Consider the following 18,134-nt stretch of genomic DNA (forward strand, 5'->3'; position numbering starts at 1 on the left):
AGATACAGGTTTTGTGGGTTCTGAAGGTTATACAATTTGGAAGCCCTCTTAGAGAAAATGAATAAAAAATTATGAATTTGAAATTAGGAACAATAGTCTTAGATGGGGCTTGTGCAAATGAATGCCCTGAAGCTTAAGCTTCCTTGGCTTTATCATCAGTCTGCCTACGGGAAAAGATAAGACAAATAGATATTGATTATGGATCAGGCACTGTACAGGGTGTTTTATATTCATGTTTTCATTTAATAGTCATAAAAATAAGAATTCAGCCTATTTTTATCCCCATTTTCAGATGAGAAAAACTGAGATTTTGAATAGTTAAGTGATACAGATAGAAGTGGTAAATTGAGCTTTAAACTTAAAACATGCTCATTTCAAAGCACATGGTCTTTCACGTAGTACTGCATATACTACTTTATGAAATATCCTTTATAAGCTTATTGTTTAAACTATGAACTCAGAAGCCAAGCTTCCAGGTTTCAATCGTGGTTTTGACATTGAAAATCAGTGTAACCTCTAAAACGTTCTTTAACCTTTCCATACCCCCATGTCTGTAAAATGAGGATAATAATAGAAACTACTCCGTAGTATTGTTGTGAATGTTAAATGAATTAATATCAAAATTTAAAGTAGTTTCTAACACATAGTAAATGTTCACCGAGTACAGCTGTGCATTTAGATAAATTAAACTATTTGCTATACTGCCATACTCATTTCTTAAGTACAGAGACAGGTTGTGAGATAAAGGGATTTTCACTTACAAATAAGTTCTGGTCATGTTACAAATTTGGAATGCTTTTATTATCCAAGACATGATGATTGGTAAAATAGGCTATGTATTATGCAATCAATAATTCTTTAATTTTTTTAGCAATTAATAACTTCATTAAGTTAAACTAGTTAACATGCAAAGCTAGAAGAAACATTCCATATGGGTTATCGGAAAATCTGGAATATTACAATTTAATATTTTTTGGGAAATGGACAAATAATTCATAATAAGGAGAGCTATAATATTGCAACAAAAAGAAACTGTTCCTCTTCCTAGATATTTAAAGTCTTAAAACAGTTTCAGGCCCTTGTGTAAAATGGAGACAGTGGTAATATCAATATGTACTTTTTTATCTATTGAAGGGTACCAAATTAACCTGAAACTTAGTGGCTTAAAACAGTAAACATTTATTTTTTCACAGTTTCTCTGGGCATGAATTCAGGAGTGGCTTTGCTAGGCAATTCTGGCCGGGGTGTCTCACGAGGTTGCAGTCAAGATGTTGGTCTTGAGCTTAATTGGGTCTAGAATATCACTTTCAAGACTTACTCACATGGAAAATTTGTACCTGACTGGCAGGAGGCCTCATGAGATTCCTTGCTATAGGAACCTTTCCATAGGGCTGCTTGAGTGCCTTCATGATGCTGCAGCTGGCATCCCCTACAGTAGGCAGCCCAAGAGAGATGAAGGCAGAAGCCACAATGTCTTTTATGACGTAGCCTAAGAATTCTCAGTCTTGTCATTTCTGCAACATCCTATTGAAGACATAGATCAACTCTGTTCAGTGTGGAAGAGCACTATCCGGAGTTAAATCACTGGGGGTCGTCTGGGAGGCTGGCTGTCACCCTATCTCATAGGATCACTTTAACAGTTAAATGAGACTTTTCAAGTGAAAGCTTCTGGAACCTAGTAGATGTCTGAGGCAATACCTGTTGATTAGTGTCTTTCCTTCTAATAGTCCTGAACAGTAGAATTCAGTTTCTGGTTGTTTCCCAAATACAAAGGAAGGTTTATCTGTCTATGGAAAAGAGAGAAACATTGAAGAGGAAGTCCTGAAATTGTTCTTGTAATTATTAGTTTGTTTAGAAGCTTGATTGGTTTTTATGTAGGTATCTTGATTGGTTTTTATGTAAGTATCAAGTGGTGGTAGCAATGTGATAAATGCTATAAGCAACAATTTTGACACACAGTGAACTAATTTAATTTGATTACCACCTATCACATTATCATTGAGGAAGAATAATGTATTTCAATATATCTGCATTTTTTGTGATTGACTATCATTTAACCTCTTCTACTTTTTCTAAGGTTAAACAGATTAAACTTTTTTTTCCTTCTGTAAATAGATTATATCTTACTATTAATACCTGTTGCTGTTTTGGAGAGAATACTTCTTAAATAATTTAGAAAATAATGCATAAGGATGTAAAATATAGTTACTTCTAGTTCTTGTGGGATAAAAAGAGCACGAAGAGAACTATCTTATTTAACCTGAATTTTTCTTTAAAAGGATTGTTTTTTGGTATCTGAAAAGGTTGCTTCGTTTTTTCTTCTGATGCCTATTTTGATATTGAGTACGTTTTGAAAGCTTTTTTTTCTTGTTATAGTAATAAGTAATAAGAGCACTATAATACTGTGAAATGTCCTTCATCTTTATAACATGTAGAATCTGATTACATCCTGTTATTTACAAACAAAATTAATTGAAACAATTTTCTTGTATAATTATAGGACAAATATAGTTTAAAAGGAAATGGTACCTAATGCTGTCAGTGGGGTGTCATGACCCATCATGGTAGTATATAAATATTTGTCCATTGGGTACCCCATATTTTTTAAAAAAAAATTATATTAAAGATATAAATGCTCAATGTAAAAATTTTAAGCAGTACAGAAAGATATATAAAGGACTCCATATTTTTGAATAAAATTGCTAATGAGTAAAGATACTGCATCAAGTAGTTGATGACAAGTGAAAATTGTGTGCATGTGCAAATAAAGTGTATTTAACAGATATTTGCTTCCTCCTTTTTTTTATAATGGAATGGAAATAAAATGTATTGCCCAGTTTCTTCATAAGTAAAATATCTCCCAACTTAGGTGTCAAAATGTAAAAGTAGCCATTTCAAGCCTCTTAGTAAAGAAAGAGGTTGAGACTGATTAAATAATTATTTTTTTCTCATCTATTTCCTGTATATACTATTTTTATGTGAGGAAATAACAGTTTTTAGAGTTTGTTGAGGTTATTTCCAAATTTAGTTTGATAAACTCTCCAGTCATCGCAGTGAGTGCTGTGACATAATTAATAAAATTGACAAGACATCAGGAGGCATTTTGAAATTGAACCAAAACCAAAAGTAGATGTCACAGCTGTAAGATAGTTGGCAATCATTGATTTTTAAGGTCTTTTTGTATTTAATTTTACCATTTATTTGGCCTAGATATGTAGTCTATCTGTACCATTGTCTCTGAAAGCTGGCCTTCAGAGCTCATTTTCCAACATAAAAGTAAAACGTGAACCTACAAGAGTAAGAGACTAGAAACGTCTATAATATGTATTAGTACCTGAGGGAAACATCTTTTTCGACTATCTAAATTCTTCTAAAACTTTATAGAATTTTGAGGAAACTATCATGTTCCTCAAAATGCATGTTCCTCAAAAACAGCATTTTTGCCTCTTTAATCCTTACTACTTGAAAGAAGTGGTTTGATGTCTTTATAATTGTGAAGTGTTTACTTTTTAAATGTTTGGTCAGAGCTCTGGGAAGCTTGCAGCTTCTACTGTAGTTTAGCTTTTTTTTTTTTTTTTTTTTTTTAACCCCGATAAGATTTTATCCTGTCTCTTTGCATGGAATTTGCAGAGCTGATCTTGTTTTGGGTGATTTGAGTAGTTAAGTTCCCTAGTTTTCCTCAGTAAGGGAAAAACTCTTCACAAAAGGAAGCTGAAAGCTGAAATGCAAATTAATTGCTAATGAGGAGGAAACAAACCAAAATAAATACAAAAAAAAAACTTCTATTTTAAAATTATCTATTGGTTATGAATATATAAATCCCTGCTTGTTTCTACATTGAAGGATCAGCTATTAATATAGGGACAAAGATAGAGTAGTTCCTAACTTAATGCTAGTTATGCACGTGATGTGCAGCAGCATTGTAGGATCATGTTTTTAAAAAATGACACTGTTCAAATAAATTGGGCAGTCTCACAGAGGGTATTCCCCTTCCTCCCATCCCCTCCACTGCCGTTTGATTATTAGTGTTAAAGACAATAAACTTTTAAACTGTTTAATTTTTAAACTTTAACTGTTAAAGACAATAACATTAACTTTTGGGCATGGGACTTTTGTTTTTTGTTTGTTTATTTTTTTCTTTCTAGAAACATTACCATTGGTGTCTGATATGTTCCATCTACTTAATAATGATCATGGCATATGTCTGGTTGCAGCCTAGTGGGCACATGAAGAAATTCTTTCCGCCCCTGCTCCTGCAGTCATAGAAAGCGTCTTTAATAATAGTTAGCTGTGTTACAAAACATGTTTTCAGTTGTAAAATTTGGGAGAGGACATAGGACAGAGCATGACTGACCTACACATCACAGCATTTCATCGTTGCTGCTTTGTGCATGTGAAGACAACTATGCATTGCATGTCCTGAGACATAAATCTATTCATGCCTGTGGTATAAACTGATGAGATGTTTGTACCTGTAGGATAAACAGGTGAGATGTCTGGGAGGATAGAGGTACAGGCTTACTTAAAAGAGCCTAACTAGTCTGATTAGATATTACCTGTGACCATTTTAACCTTATGCTTCACTCATCTGAGCTTATCATCTGTAAGCATTGTCGATTTTTTAAAGCTTAATTTGTATCACTTCAGTTCTTGCATATCCATAGTGGTTTTCAACCCTTGCTGTACATTAGAATCACAGGGGAGCTTTCAGAACTATGGATGCCAGAGATTCTGATATAATTGGTTTAAGGAAGGACCTGGGCATCTGCATTTTTTAGTGATTGTGTTTTGTAGTTAGAGTCCAGAGGGGCTGATGCAAAAGGAAATGGCACTCTGGAAACCTTTTGAAGTCTATGCAAGTATGAATTTATTGAACAAATGTCTCAGAGTAAATGCATCTACTCTTTACCTTTGAATATGTGCCCGTTCCCCTTTATCTCCCTGCCAGGGGTGGGAGCAGCTATTGTTTTGGTTGCTTAAGTTATTTTGAAATGAACTACTTAAATATGTGGAGTGAGGAATAGGAAAGGTGATGTCAGGGTTTGCTCTGTTCTAATGAGTTTGCGTTGTGTGCTGCCTGCCAAACCTGTCAGGTTATCTTTCACTTTTAAACCATTCTAAATAGGAAAGGATATGATCTGACCAAGGGAACAAAATTCAGTAAGTAAAATATGCTTTGGGGTGTAGAGATCTTTTGAAATGTGTAGGATTCTAAATGGAAGAGAAAGTCAGGGAGAAAATTGGGAGAGGGATTATATATGCTACAGGGAGAGGGAACTTCAGGATTAGCATGCCCTGACAACAGGTCACACCAACTTCTGAAAATTTTTAACAGTGTCAGACAAGTGCAGAGGTGCTGATCTGTCATGCTTTTTTCCCTAATTCTTTTCACAAAGATGAGGAACTGTCAAAAGGCAGTCTGTGAGGGCTTCCTGAGATTTCAGACCTTGAGCCCCCACTCTCCGCATTCTCCTTAGGGGAGGATACTGGGTGACATCTCTCAGCCATACGTGCAACCTGTATGGATTTGGACGACTTACAAATCTTGGTGGTTCATTCCGTGTAGCGTTTTTCTGGTTCATTCCAGGTAACTCTCCATGTAAAAGACACCTCCAGCGGCATCTTTGCCAAATAAACTGAACACTCTGTTTAGCTTCCTCCTCACCCCTACCCACCAGGACACTCAGCTTTTCCATCACTGTAGGGTAATACCACCTTGTCACTCTGCCCAGGACTCTGAGCCCTTGGGCTTCTTTTGAGTTAAGCACTCCTTTTACTCAGCTCATCAGACTATTGCCTAATTATATCTATCACAAAGTGCCCCAGGCAGAGAGTGATGGTAAACTACTTGGATAAAAATGGTGATGTTTAGATTACAAGGGAGAAGAAGATCATCCTAGGTCTGTGGGATGGGGGAAAGTAAAATGTTAAGAAAAAAAAAAAGAAATCAAAGTTTCAAATAAGTCTCTTGGTTTAGGGCATTTGGAAGATTTTTTTTAAGATTCATTTTTATTGAGATATATTCACATACCATACAATCATCCAAAGTGTACAATTGTTCACAGTACCATCATATAGTTGTGCATGCATCACCCCAATCTATTTTTTGAACATTTTCCTTGTAACAGAAAAAGTGAAAAAAATGATAAATAAAAGTAAAAAAGAACATCCAAATCATCCCCACCCCCCTATTTTTCATTTAGTTTTTGTCACCATTTTGCTACTCATACATACATGCACTGGATAAAAGGACTGCGATCCATAGGGCTTTCACAATCACACTGTCACCCCTTGTAAGTGCATTGCTATACAATCATCTTCAAGAGCCAAGGTTACTGGGTTGCAGTTTGATAGTTTCAGATATTTACTTCTATGTATTCCAATGCATTAAAACCTAAAAAGGGTTATCTATATAGTACATAAGAGTGCCCACCAGAGTGACCTCTCAACTCCATTTGGAATCTCTCAGCCACTGAAACTTTGTTTCATTTCATTTCACATCCCCCTTTTGGTCAAGAAGATGTTCTCAATCGCACAGTGTCGGGTCCAGATTCATCCCCGAGAGTCATATCCCACGTTGCCAGGGAGATTTACAACCCTGGGAGTCAGACCCCATGTAGAGGGGAGGGCAGTGAGTTCACCCACTAAGTTGGCTTAGCTAGAGAGAGAAGGTCACATCTGAGCAACGAAGAGGCACTCAGAGGGAGACTGTTAGGCACAATTATAAGCGGGTTTAGCCTTTCCTTTGCAGTAACAAGCCTCATAAAGGCAAGTTCCATGATAGAGGGCGCAGCACATCAAACCGTCAGTCCTCAGTGTTTGTGAGAACATCAGCAACAATCCAGGTGAGGAAGCCCAACACCTCCGCATTTTCCCCCAGCTCCTCAGGGAGGCCCTGCTTATATATTTTATTCTCTGCCCAAGTTGCTTTGGGATGTGTCACTATTTCACACTAGCCTATGCAAACGTACCAGGTCTCACTTCCTATTAATAGTTCCATGTAATTATGGTATTTGAACAAACTACGAGTTAAATTTAAGAAAATATAGTCGTGCACCAACTAACCATCTCTTCCCTTGGTCTCACATGAAATTTGAGGTTTTAAAACGTAGTCAGTATCATCCTTTACCCTTTGGCCCGATTTGCATTTGGAAGATTTTAATCAAGCATTGCATTTGATACATAGTGTAGTTTTCCTTTTTCATGTTTAGGCTAAAACCATTCTCCTTGCATAGAATTGGCTAAAAAAGAAGAAAAATAATAATAATAAAAACTTCAGACAAGTTTGGGGGGTTCTGTTTTAAAGACATTTTCAGTGAGGACTCTTAACATGCAAATATCACCAGTGCATGAATTTGTTGTTATTGTTTTTGCTATTTTTGGATTATCCATAGTGGCCTACAGTCCCAGGTCAATTTTCCTTAGCTAAAAAAGACTCTTTAACCTTTCTCATTAAATTTTCTCCAATTGCCACCTTTCCAGCAGGTACTTAAGGGTGTGTTCTGGTTTGCTAATGCTGCTGTTTTGGGAAACACCAGAAATGGATGGACTTTTATAAAAGCAGGTTTATTTGGTTACAGAGTTACAGCCTTAAGGTCATTAAGTGTCCAAGGTTAGGCAGTCAACAACAGGGTACCTTCATTGAAGGAAGCCCAGTGGCGTCCAGGAAAACGTCTGTAAACTAGGGAAGGCACATGGCTGGCATCTGCTGTGTTCTGGCTCCTCTCTTAGTTCCTGTGGGTTCCTGCTTTTGGGACATTTGTCCTTTCTTAGCTCCTCTGGAGCAAAAGTCTGCTTTCAACATCCATCTTCAAAATGTCTCTCTAAGTTGAAGCAAAAAGCTCTTTCTGTCTGAGCTCTTATATAGGGTTCTAGTAAAGTAATCAAGGCCCACACTGAATGGGCAGGGCCACACCTCCATGGAAATTATCTAATCAGAGTTATCACCTACAGTTGGGTGGGTCACATCTCCATGGAAACAACCTAATCCAAAGGTTCCAACCCAGTCAACACTAATACCTCTGCCCCCATAATGTTGCATCAAAGATAATGGCTTTGGGGGGACATAATACATCCAAACTGGCACAGGGTGTAAACTTATTTTACTTTTAACCACAAGAAACATAAATAAGTTATTTTAAATTTTATTTATTTTTAAACTTTTAAATTTATTTTTGCATATGTTATGTATGGTAGGCAACAGTATTCCAAAGTGATTTGAAAATGGTTTTGAGAATACTTAATCTGGTTGTCTTCTTATTAGCAGTGGCAGTCACAACCTGGTTAATGTTTTCCAATTCCAGATCCTAATGGGAACCTTTGGTGGAATCTTAGAAATGCTGGCTTAAATACTTGTTCATTAGCGTCTTCCAGGTTTTGGGGATGTCTAAGTGTGTCTACTTGTAATTTATTTGACATTCACTTTTATTGAAGAAATAAGATTTTTAAACTTAGGCTTATAAAAGTTTTGTTTGCTTTTTGTTGCATTTGTGTCAGATGTTTGGGATAACCTCCAGAAGAGTGTTCACACAATAGAAATGTACAGCTAAAAAAGAGCCACCTTTGGTAAAAGATTTCTCACTGAATATCAAAGTAGTTATCTGTATGATGGAATTTTAACTGAAAGGGAGTATTCCTCTGGCAGAGGAAAAATTGAAGAATCCCATAGGAAGCCAGTTATACAGTATGTTAATTCTACCAAGATATTAACCTCATGATCTTCAATTCCAGGGCACGTTCTCTACCCTGCAAGTTTGGTGAAAAATATGCTAAAGGCAAATTTCATAAGATACTGAAATTAAAATGTGGACTTAAGTCTGTAAGTTATAAATTAGAAAAAAATCCCTAGTCAAATGTGAGTAACAGAAAAGTCCTTTGATTTTTCACAATTAGTAGCCTATTCTTTGGGGATGTTGATAAAATGCTAAATTAAAAAACAAACAAAACACAAAGTTCATTCCCCTAGAGAAGCCTTTTGGTTGAATGATTGGTACTCTGGAGACGTATTCTTATTTGTACAGTTTGTGTGTATAACTGTAGCTATTGGTAGCTTTGTTTTTTAATGTATAAAATGGGAGAAATAACCAATTTCTGTAATAATATTCAATAGCTTTGAATGTCCATAAAGTGCTTTGGATTCCAAAGAATATTTCTATGAAAATATAAAATGAGAGTTTTTATTTTTGATTCTTACATTAATTTCATTCAGTGAACTTGTATGAGCATAAGCTTAATATTTGATAATTAGATTGTCTTAATATTAAATCTTTTGATAATATAAAAAGATGTGTAAGATCTTTTGATTAGAAAGTAGCATATAATCAGTTCCACATTCCTTAACTAGTTGATTAGTTGATACTAGTATTAATGGTGATTTAAGATGCAATTAACCTAAACTTTCCTTGATATATTATCACACTAGCCCATTTGAGGGTTGGAGCATCATGGTTGCCAGGCACCATGAATTCCAGGCATTATAGCCTCTAGCTCCCATTTGCTTTGTTTTCAGGAAACTGAGACTCTTAAAATTTTAGACTCTTAGACTATAAGGCTTAGAGATCAGACTTTTTACTTGAATTACCATGTAATAAATCCTCAAGATTCTGCTTGAGCATCTCTATTGAAGGAGAAATATCAAAAGAGGAACTCACTTCATTTTTTGGACAGATCTGATGGTTGCCTCCTAGAAACATCTGCTTATTAATTCCAATTTTATACTTTGAAACCACTATAAACATTTTGTCTGATGCTTCTTATTAGACCCTTGAAAAGACAGGAAAATGACACTTCTTTTCCAGAGTAACATTTTCATTTCCTTCAGCTATTCTGTTCCCAACAGAGTTGTTTAGCCCCTCTCCATAATCTTTTCAGTGATCTAGTCTAGAGGCATTTTGAGTTCTTACTGTCCTTGCCTGATATAGACAGATAGCTCCAGATAGAGCAGGTCTCTCATCCCTTCTTTCTGGACAGTGAGTGCATTTCCGCTAATGCTGATCATTTCAGGTATTTCACAGTGCTAACTCATATTGCATTGAAAGCATTTTATATACATTTCAATTAAGGTAGACACCCCTATCCTCTACTTTCATACTTCTCTTCTTTACAAGTAATACTACTAAGTTTAGACCATAGACCTTTTAGTGATCTAAAAGGTAATATGGTGACCATGCTAACTTACAAATCTGTATGTGCTTTCATGTACCTACCATGATTATTCCACATTAAGAGATTTATTTCTTGACATAATGCTTGTTAGCATGTAAATTTTACTTCCTAGATTGTTAATATTGTAAACATTCCAGTCATTCATGTAAGAGCAAGTTTTGATGTGGAAGATGGTAGAGAGAAAGTGAACACTCTTGTGTTGGGGTGAGGGACCTTTGGGGAGGGGAGATTTGTGAAGAAAATTTGAGGACAGCAAACCTCATATCTAGGTTTTTTGTTATTGTTGTTTTTTAACTTTATTTATCAAAAAATTGAAAAACAAAAATTTCAAACAAAGCAAAACAGAGGAGTAAGAAAAAAAAATAACTACATTGCTTCCAACATGTTCCTACCATACCCTAGAAAATTTACAATCCGTTGTCATTCCTGAGCATTCCCATAACATTGAGATTACCCTCAATAGCTTACCTGTTCTTATTAGATTATTGTTCCCCCTTCACTAGTTGCTGTCTTTCTCCAGGTCCCCCACATTCTACAATATAAAATATTTATTTTACATTTTTCACACAGTTCACGTTAGGGTAACATACAATATCTCTCTTTTTGTGTCTGGTTTATTTCACTCAGCATTATGTCTTCAGGGTTCATCCATGTTGTCATATGTTTCACAACCTCTTTCCTTCTTACTGCCATGTAGTATTCCATCGTATGAAAATATACCACATTTTATGTATCCACTCATCTGTTGAAGGACATTTGGACTGTTTCCATTTCTTGGCAATTGTGAATAATGCCGCTATGAACATCAGTGTGCAAATATCTGTTCGTGTCACTGCTTTCAGATCATCTGAGTATATACCGAGAAGTGAAATTGCTGGATCGAAGGGTAACTCAAATCTAGTTTTCTAAGGAAACTCCAGACTGTCCTCCAGAGTGACAGTACCATTATACAGTCCCACCAGCAATAAATAAGAGTTCCAATTTCTCCACATCCTATCCAACATTTGTAGTTTCCTGTTTGTTTAATGGCAGCCATTCTAATCGGTGTGAGATGATATCTCATTGTGGTCTTAATTTGCATCTCCCTAATAGCTAGTGAAGGTGAACATTTTTTCATGTGTTTTTAAGCCATTTGTATTTCCTCTTCAGAGAACTGTCTTTTCATATCTTTTGCCCATTTTATAATTGGGCTGCTTGTACTATTGTCATTGAGTTGTAGAATTTCTTTTATATATGCAAGATATCAGTCTTTTAGCAGATACATGGTTGCCAAATATTTTTTTTCCATTGAGCTGGCTGCCTCTTCTTTTGACAAATTCCTTTGAGGTACAGAAGCTTTTAATTTTGAGGAGCCCCCATTTATCTATTTTTTATTTCGTTGCTTGTGCTTTGGGTGTAAGGTCTAAGAAGCGAACTCCTAGTACAAGATCTTGAAGATGTTTTCCCAGATTATCTACTAGAAGTTTTATGGTACTGCCTCATGTTGAGGTCTTTAATCCACTTTGAGTTAATTTTTGTGTAGGGTGGATATGGATATTCAGCTCTCCCAGCCCCTTTCTCCCTCCAAAGAAACCACTTTTTTAGTGGTTTCTTTGGAGGGAGAAAGGGGAATGAGAGTGAGGTATGGGATAAAGGGGACCTAGTTAGTAAATTAAGTTAAAAGTTATTTCATTAGAAACAGTATTGAATTGTGTTGCAGATTTTACTGTAAGCACATATACTTGATTTTTGGTACAGACTGTATCTTAAGAACCTTCTTCTACATGGGACAACAAATATGTCAATTTTCTTGAGTACTTTAAGATTTCCAAAAATTCGTAATGAAACTCTTATTACTGACTAGATTCATTGAAGACTGTGGACTACTTGCTAGAATGAGAATGTAAAGGTGAATTGCTATTCTTCCTGTTACTGTTCACCCCCAAAATAGAATAATTGAAGTTCAGTTTTAGCAGTGTTGACGTAACAAGCTTTGACAGTTCTAGAAAACTGTAAGAGCTGTGTTGATATGGCTGATGTTTGGAAATAAATCCTAGGTCTGAATTTACATTTAAATGATATTCAATTCTTTGTATCCATTTTATCTCCAAACTAAGAAACAAGTTATTTGTTTGCTTTTAAATTGCAGCAAGCATTCTGTCTAGAATCTGAGTAACTATAGACCTCAGTACTTTGAAGTTTGGGTACTTTGTGGTGTGCATGCTCACATGTAAACACATTATATATATTATTTTTTATGTTGATACATTTAATTCTTTAAAAATTGTTTACATATCACCAGAGGTATGGTACCTCTCACCTAAGCAGAACACTGTTACCAACAACTCCATTTATTTATTTTTCCTACTAAATCTAAGGAAAATTAATTCCAGGCCATAACCTTGCATGGATTATGAATTGTGTATCACTAACCACTTAAGTATAGGTAAGAATACCAGTGTGCATAGCAAATTTCAAGTGTTGGAAATGTTCTTAGACCTAGTTTGAGAATTCAGATTAATATTTACCAGTTTTCAGTGTTTGTGTTGAAATCTGAAACTTTTCTTTATAGAAAATATAAAAAATTGAAGAAATTAGTAGTATAGCAGTAGATAAACATCTTGACTTATTGAATGCTGTGATGTGCCAAAAATTTTGAAATGTTTGTTGAAGTTAGCACTCAAAATATAGTAAAATAAATCAGTACTCCATTTCATTTTTTTTTTTTTTTGAAACAGTATGTATATGGTTCAGTGCTTTTTATCTTCTTGTTTTCTTATTACAGCAAAACTGCAAATCCTTCTACTTTTTTGCTCTCATGTTAGGGTAGTAAGAAAATGTAACATGTCTGTTATTTATTAAAAGTGCTGTGTCTGAATTCAGGTTTCATGCCCATTCCTCAATTAATCCCAGTATCCAGGGTGATGGAATTAGCTGATTGGCCAAATTTGGGTGATGTTTCTATGCCTATGACTTGAGTAGAAATCAGGTCAGTCCCATTCAAAACAAACAGACTATGAGTGAGGAGGAGAATTTTCCTCCAAATCAAAGTGTATTTCCCAGAAAATAGGGGAGGATATGCTGGGTAGGCAAAACATATTTATCTATTATTTTGTGCTTCAGAAAAGCCAGTATATAAAAATACAGCTCTGTGGCTTATTATTACTCCATTTGAATGAGGCTTCTGCATTGAGTTTACTTTTTAACTTGAAAGGTGACAAAATCAGATTTTGTTAACCATGAAAAGTTAAAATTTCAAAATACTTATTAGCAATTTTGAGAACCATGGCTATTATAGGTGGCTCTAGGGTTGGTGCAGGATACACCTTTTACCATTAATCTTGTGTTCCATGTATTTGGTGCCTCCTGGAGTGGTATAACATTGGGCTGTGGATATCACTATACTGGAATTATGGACAGAGGCATAAATCTTTTGTCTGCCAATAGTACTTGGAGAATACATCCTTCAGTCTTTTTCTTTCTTTCTTTCTTTCTTTCTTTCTTTCTTTCTTTCTTTCTTTCTTTCTAGGAGTATTTTACTTTTTTTAAAGTAGAATATTGTACAAACAAAATGAAGCTTAATTCAGACTAAACATTTGGTATTACTTTAAATATTGACTGCCGTAGGGACAGTAGCTACTAATACAGAGGGCATTTACTGAGGATTAATTACCAGTAAAGCCTTTATTCTGTAGAGGTTGTTATTGTAAGGCATGTGTTTAATTAAAAAAAAAGAAAATTTAAGAACTTGTAGCTTTACAGAAAAATTATACAGAAAATACAGAGTTCCCATATATTCTCCAACCTACACAGTATTTCCTGTTAACACTTTGCATTAGTGTGTTGCCTTTGTTACAATTGATGAAAGAATATTATTATAGTTGTGCTATTAACTATAGTCCACTGTTTATATTAGAGTTCACTATTTGTTTTGGATAATCCCATGGTTTTTTTAAAATTTTCTTTCTAGTAACATATATACATACATACATATATACAACCAAAAATTTCCTCTCTTAACCACGTTCAAATAAATCATGCTGTTAATTGCATTCACAGTTTTGTACTACCATCACCACCATTCATTACCAAAACTTTTCCATCACCCCAAAGAGAAATTCTATACAATTAAGTATTAATTTCCCATTCCCTACCCCCACCCTGACTTGTGGTAACTTATATTCTAGTTTCTCATTCTATGAATTTGCTTATTTTAATTATTTCATATCAGCGAGATTGTATAATATTTGTCCTTTTGTATTTAGCTTATTTCATGTTGTCTTCAGTGTTGATCCATGGTGTCACATATATTAGAACATCATTCCTTTTTAATGCTTAATAATATGCCATTGTGTGTATATGCCACATTTTGTTTATCCATTCATCAGTTGATGGACATTGGGTTGCTTCTGTCTTTTGGCAGTTGTGAATAATGCCACCATGAACATCAGTGCACGAATAGCTGTTGGAGTCCCTGCTTTCAATTCTTTTAGGTATAAAAGTAAAAAATGGAATTGTCAGTTCCTATGGTAGTTTTCTACTTAAATTTCTGAGGAACTGACAAACCGTCTTCCAGGGTGTTTCCCACAATAGCTACACCATTTTACATCCCACAAACAATGAACAAGTATTCCTTTTTCTCCACATCTTCTCCACACTTATTTCCATTTTTGAAATAGTAACCCTTCTAGTGAGTATGAAATTGTATCTCATTGGTATTTTTAAATTTGCATTTCCCTAATGGTTAATGATATTGAGCATCATTTTATGTCATTTTAGCCATTTGTGTATCTTCTTTGGAGAAATGTCTACACAAGACTTTTACCGATTTTTTAATTGACTTGTTTCTCTTTTTGTTAATTATAAGATTTCTTCATTTATTCTGGATATTAAACCCTTATCAGTTATGTTTATACATATTTTCTCTCATTCTGTAGGTTGTCTTTTTACTTTCATGATAAAGTGCCATTTACTGCTTTTTTCTTTCTTTAGTCATACTTTGGGTGTAAAGTCTAAGAAACCATTGCCTAATACAGGGTCTTGAAGATGCTTCTCTATGTTTTCTTATAGAGGTTTATAGTTTTGGTTCTTATATTTAGGTCTTTGATCCATTTTGAGTTAATTTTTGTACATGGTGTGAGATAGGGTCTTCTTTCATTCTTTTGCTTATGGATATTCAGTTCTTCCAGTACCATTTGTTGAAGACATTCTTCTTTCCCAATTGAGTGGACTTAGTTAGCACCCTTAACAGAATTCAACTGACCATAGATAAGAGGGTTTATTTCTGAACTTTCAGTTCGATTCCACTGGTCTTTTTATCTTTCCTTGTGCCAGGACCATGCTGTTTTGATTACTTTGATTTTGTAATAAGTTTTAAAATTGGGAAGTGTGAGTCCTCCTACTTTGTTCTTCTTTTCTCAAGATAGTTTTCACTATTTAGTGCCCCTTATTCTTCCATATAAAGTTGATGTGGTTATTTTGGGGTTTTGTTTTTTTGTTTTTTTGTGTTTTTTTTGCCATTTCTGCCAAGAAGAATGGGATTTTGGTTGGGATTGTGTTGAATCTGTAAATCATGTTGAGTAGAATTGACATCTTAATGAAGTCTTCCAATCCATGAACATGGAGTGTCCTTCCTTTTATTTAGGGCTTTTTAAAATTTCTTTTAGCAATATTTTGTAGTTTCCTATGTACAAGGCCTTTACATCCTTGGTTAAATTTATTCCTAGATATTTAATTCTTTTAGTTGCTATTGAAATGGAAATTTTTCTTGGATTTCCTCTGTAGGTTTTTTTTAATCACTATATATAAATATTAGCTGTTTTGTGCATCGATCTTGTACCCCACTAGTTTGCTGTCTTTATTTATTACCTCTGGTAGCTTGGTTGTAGATTTTTAAGGATTTATTACATATGGAATCATGTCATCTGCAAATAGGGGAAGTTTTACTTCTTCCTTCCCAATTTAGATGCCTTTTATTTCTTTTTCTTGCAAAATTGCTCTGCTTAAAACTTCCAGTACAATGTTGAATAACAGTGGTGACAGTGAGCATTCTTGTCTTGTTCCTGACCTTAGAGGGAAGGCTGTAAGTCTCTCATTATTGATGATGGTGTAAGCAGTGGGTTTTTCATACATGCCCTTTATCATGTGGAAGTAATCTTCTATTCCTAGTTTTCTAAGTGTTTTTATCAAGAAGGTGTGCTGGATTTTCTCAAATGCCTTTTCTGTGTCAACTGAGATGATCATGCAGCTTTTTCCCTTTCTTCTGTTAATTATTGCATTAATTGATTTTTTTGTATTAAACCACCATTACCTACCTGGGATAAATCCCACTTGATCATGCTGTAAAATTCTTTAATTTGCTGTTGGATTTGGTTTGCAAAGATTTTATGAGGATTTTTGCATTTATAATCACAATGGCTTTCGGTCTCTAATTTTCTTTTCTTTAGGTATCAATATCTGGCTTTCGCAGTAGGGTGATGTTGGCCTCATAGTATGAGTTAGTAAGTATTCCCTCCTCTTCGATTTTGTGGAAGAATTTAAGCAAGATTGGTGATAATTCTTCTTGAAATGTTTTGATAAAAATCACCTGTGAAGCCACGTGGTCCTGGGCTTTTCTTTGTTGGGAGGTTTTTGATTACTGATTCAGTCTCTCCTTGTTACTCATCTGTTGAGACCTTCTGTCTTCTTGAATCAATGTAGATAGCTTTTTGTTTCTAGGAATTTGTTCATTTGTTCATTTCACCTAGGTTATCTAATTTTTTGGCTTAGAATTATTCATAGTATCTTATCCTTTTTATTTCAATGAAGTCAGGAGTTATGTTTCCCCTTTCATTTCTGATGTTAGTTATTTACATCCTCTCTTTTTTTCCTTTGTCAGTATAGGTAAAGGTTTGTCCATTTCATTGACCTTCTCAAAGAACCAACTTTTGTTTTCATTGGGTTTTTTAATTCTCTATTTAACTTATCTCTAATGTTTGTTATTTCCTTCCTTCTGCTCATTTTGCATTCAGTTTGTGTTTCTTTTTCTAGATCCTCTAGTTGTGATGTTAGGTCTCTGATTTGTGATCTTTCTTCTTTTTTAATGCAAGCACTTAGAGCTATAAATTTCCCTCTTAGTAGTACCTTTGCTGCATCCAATAAGTTTTTGTATGTTGTGTGTGTTTTCATTTGCCTTAAGATATTTCCTAATATCCCTTGTGAATTCTTTGGCCCATTGGTTGTTTAAGAATTCATTATTCAGTTTCCACATATTTGTGAATTTTCTAGTTTTCCCTCTATTACTGATTTCTAACTTCATTCCATTGTGATTGCAGAAGATGCATTGTATAATTTCAATTTTTAAAAATTTATTGAGACTTGTTTTATGATCTAATATATGGTCTGTCCTAGAGAATGAGAATAAAGAATGTGCATTCTGCTGCTGTTGGGTGAAATGTTCTATATATGGACTATAAGGTGTAATGGGTTTATAGCATCATTTAAGTCTTCTCTTCCCCTACTGATCTTCTGTGTAGAGATGTTCTATCTGTTATCAAAGGTTGTATATTGAAGCCTCCTACTATTAATATGGAACCATCTATTTCTCCCTTATTAAAATCTGTCAATATTTGTTTCATATATATATATCTGGGCTCTACTATTAGGTGCATATATATTTTAAATTGTTTTATCTTCTTATTGAATTGACTTCTTTTTCAGTAGATAACATTTTCTTCTTGGTCACTAGTAACAGATTTTCACCTCAAGTCTATTTTATCTGGTATGTTCTCTTTAGGTTACTATTTGCATGGTCTTTTTTCCATCCTTTCATTTCAAACTTAACTTGTCTTTGAATTTAAAGTGAGTCTCTAGTAAACAGCGTAATTTGGGTCATGCTTTTTTATCCATTCTACCAGCCTCTGCTTTTGACTGCAGAGTTCAATCTATTTACATTCAAATTAACTGCTGATAATGCAGTATGTTCCTCTGCCATTTTGCCGTTTGGTCTTTGT

The 18,134-nt window shown here is 34.6% G+C and overlaps 1 protein-coding gene across 16 annotated transcripts in view; it reads left to right on the forward strand.

Moving 5' to 3' along the window:
* The window catches only part of BBX (BBX high mobility group box domain containing), a 312,533-nt gene that overhangs the window by 83,737 nt on the left and 210,662 nt on the right, over positions 1–18,134 (forward strand). The window contains exon 1 of one of the 16 annotated variants that reach the window (XM_037835083.1): positions 16,625–16,643. The exons of the other annotated variants lie outside the window; for them this stretch is intronic. The gene's annotated coding sequence lies outside the window, so the exon portion shown is untranslated. Of the gene's footprint in view, positions 1–16,624; positions 16,644–18,134 lie in introns of those variants that run through there. 16 annotated transcript variants of the gene reach the window in all.

The sequence above is a fragment of the Choloepus didactylus genome, chromosome 1, assembly GCF_015220235.1.
Source record: "Choloepus didactylus isolate mChoDid1 chromosome 1, mChoDid1.pri, whole genome shotgun sequence".
NCBI lineage: Eukaryota > Metazoa > Chordata > Mammalia > Pilosa > Megalonychidae > Choloepus > Choloepus didactylus.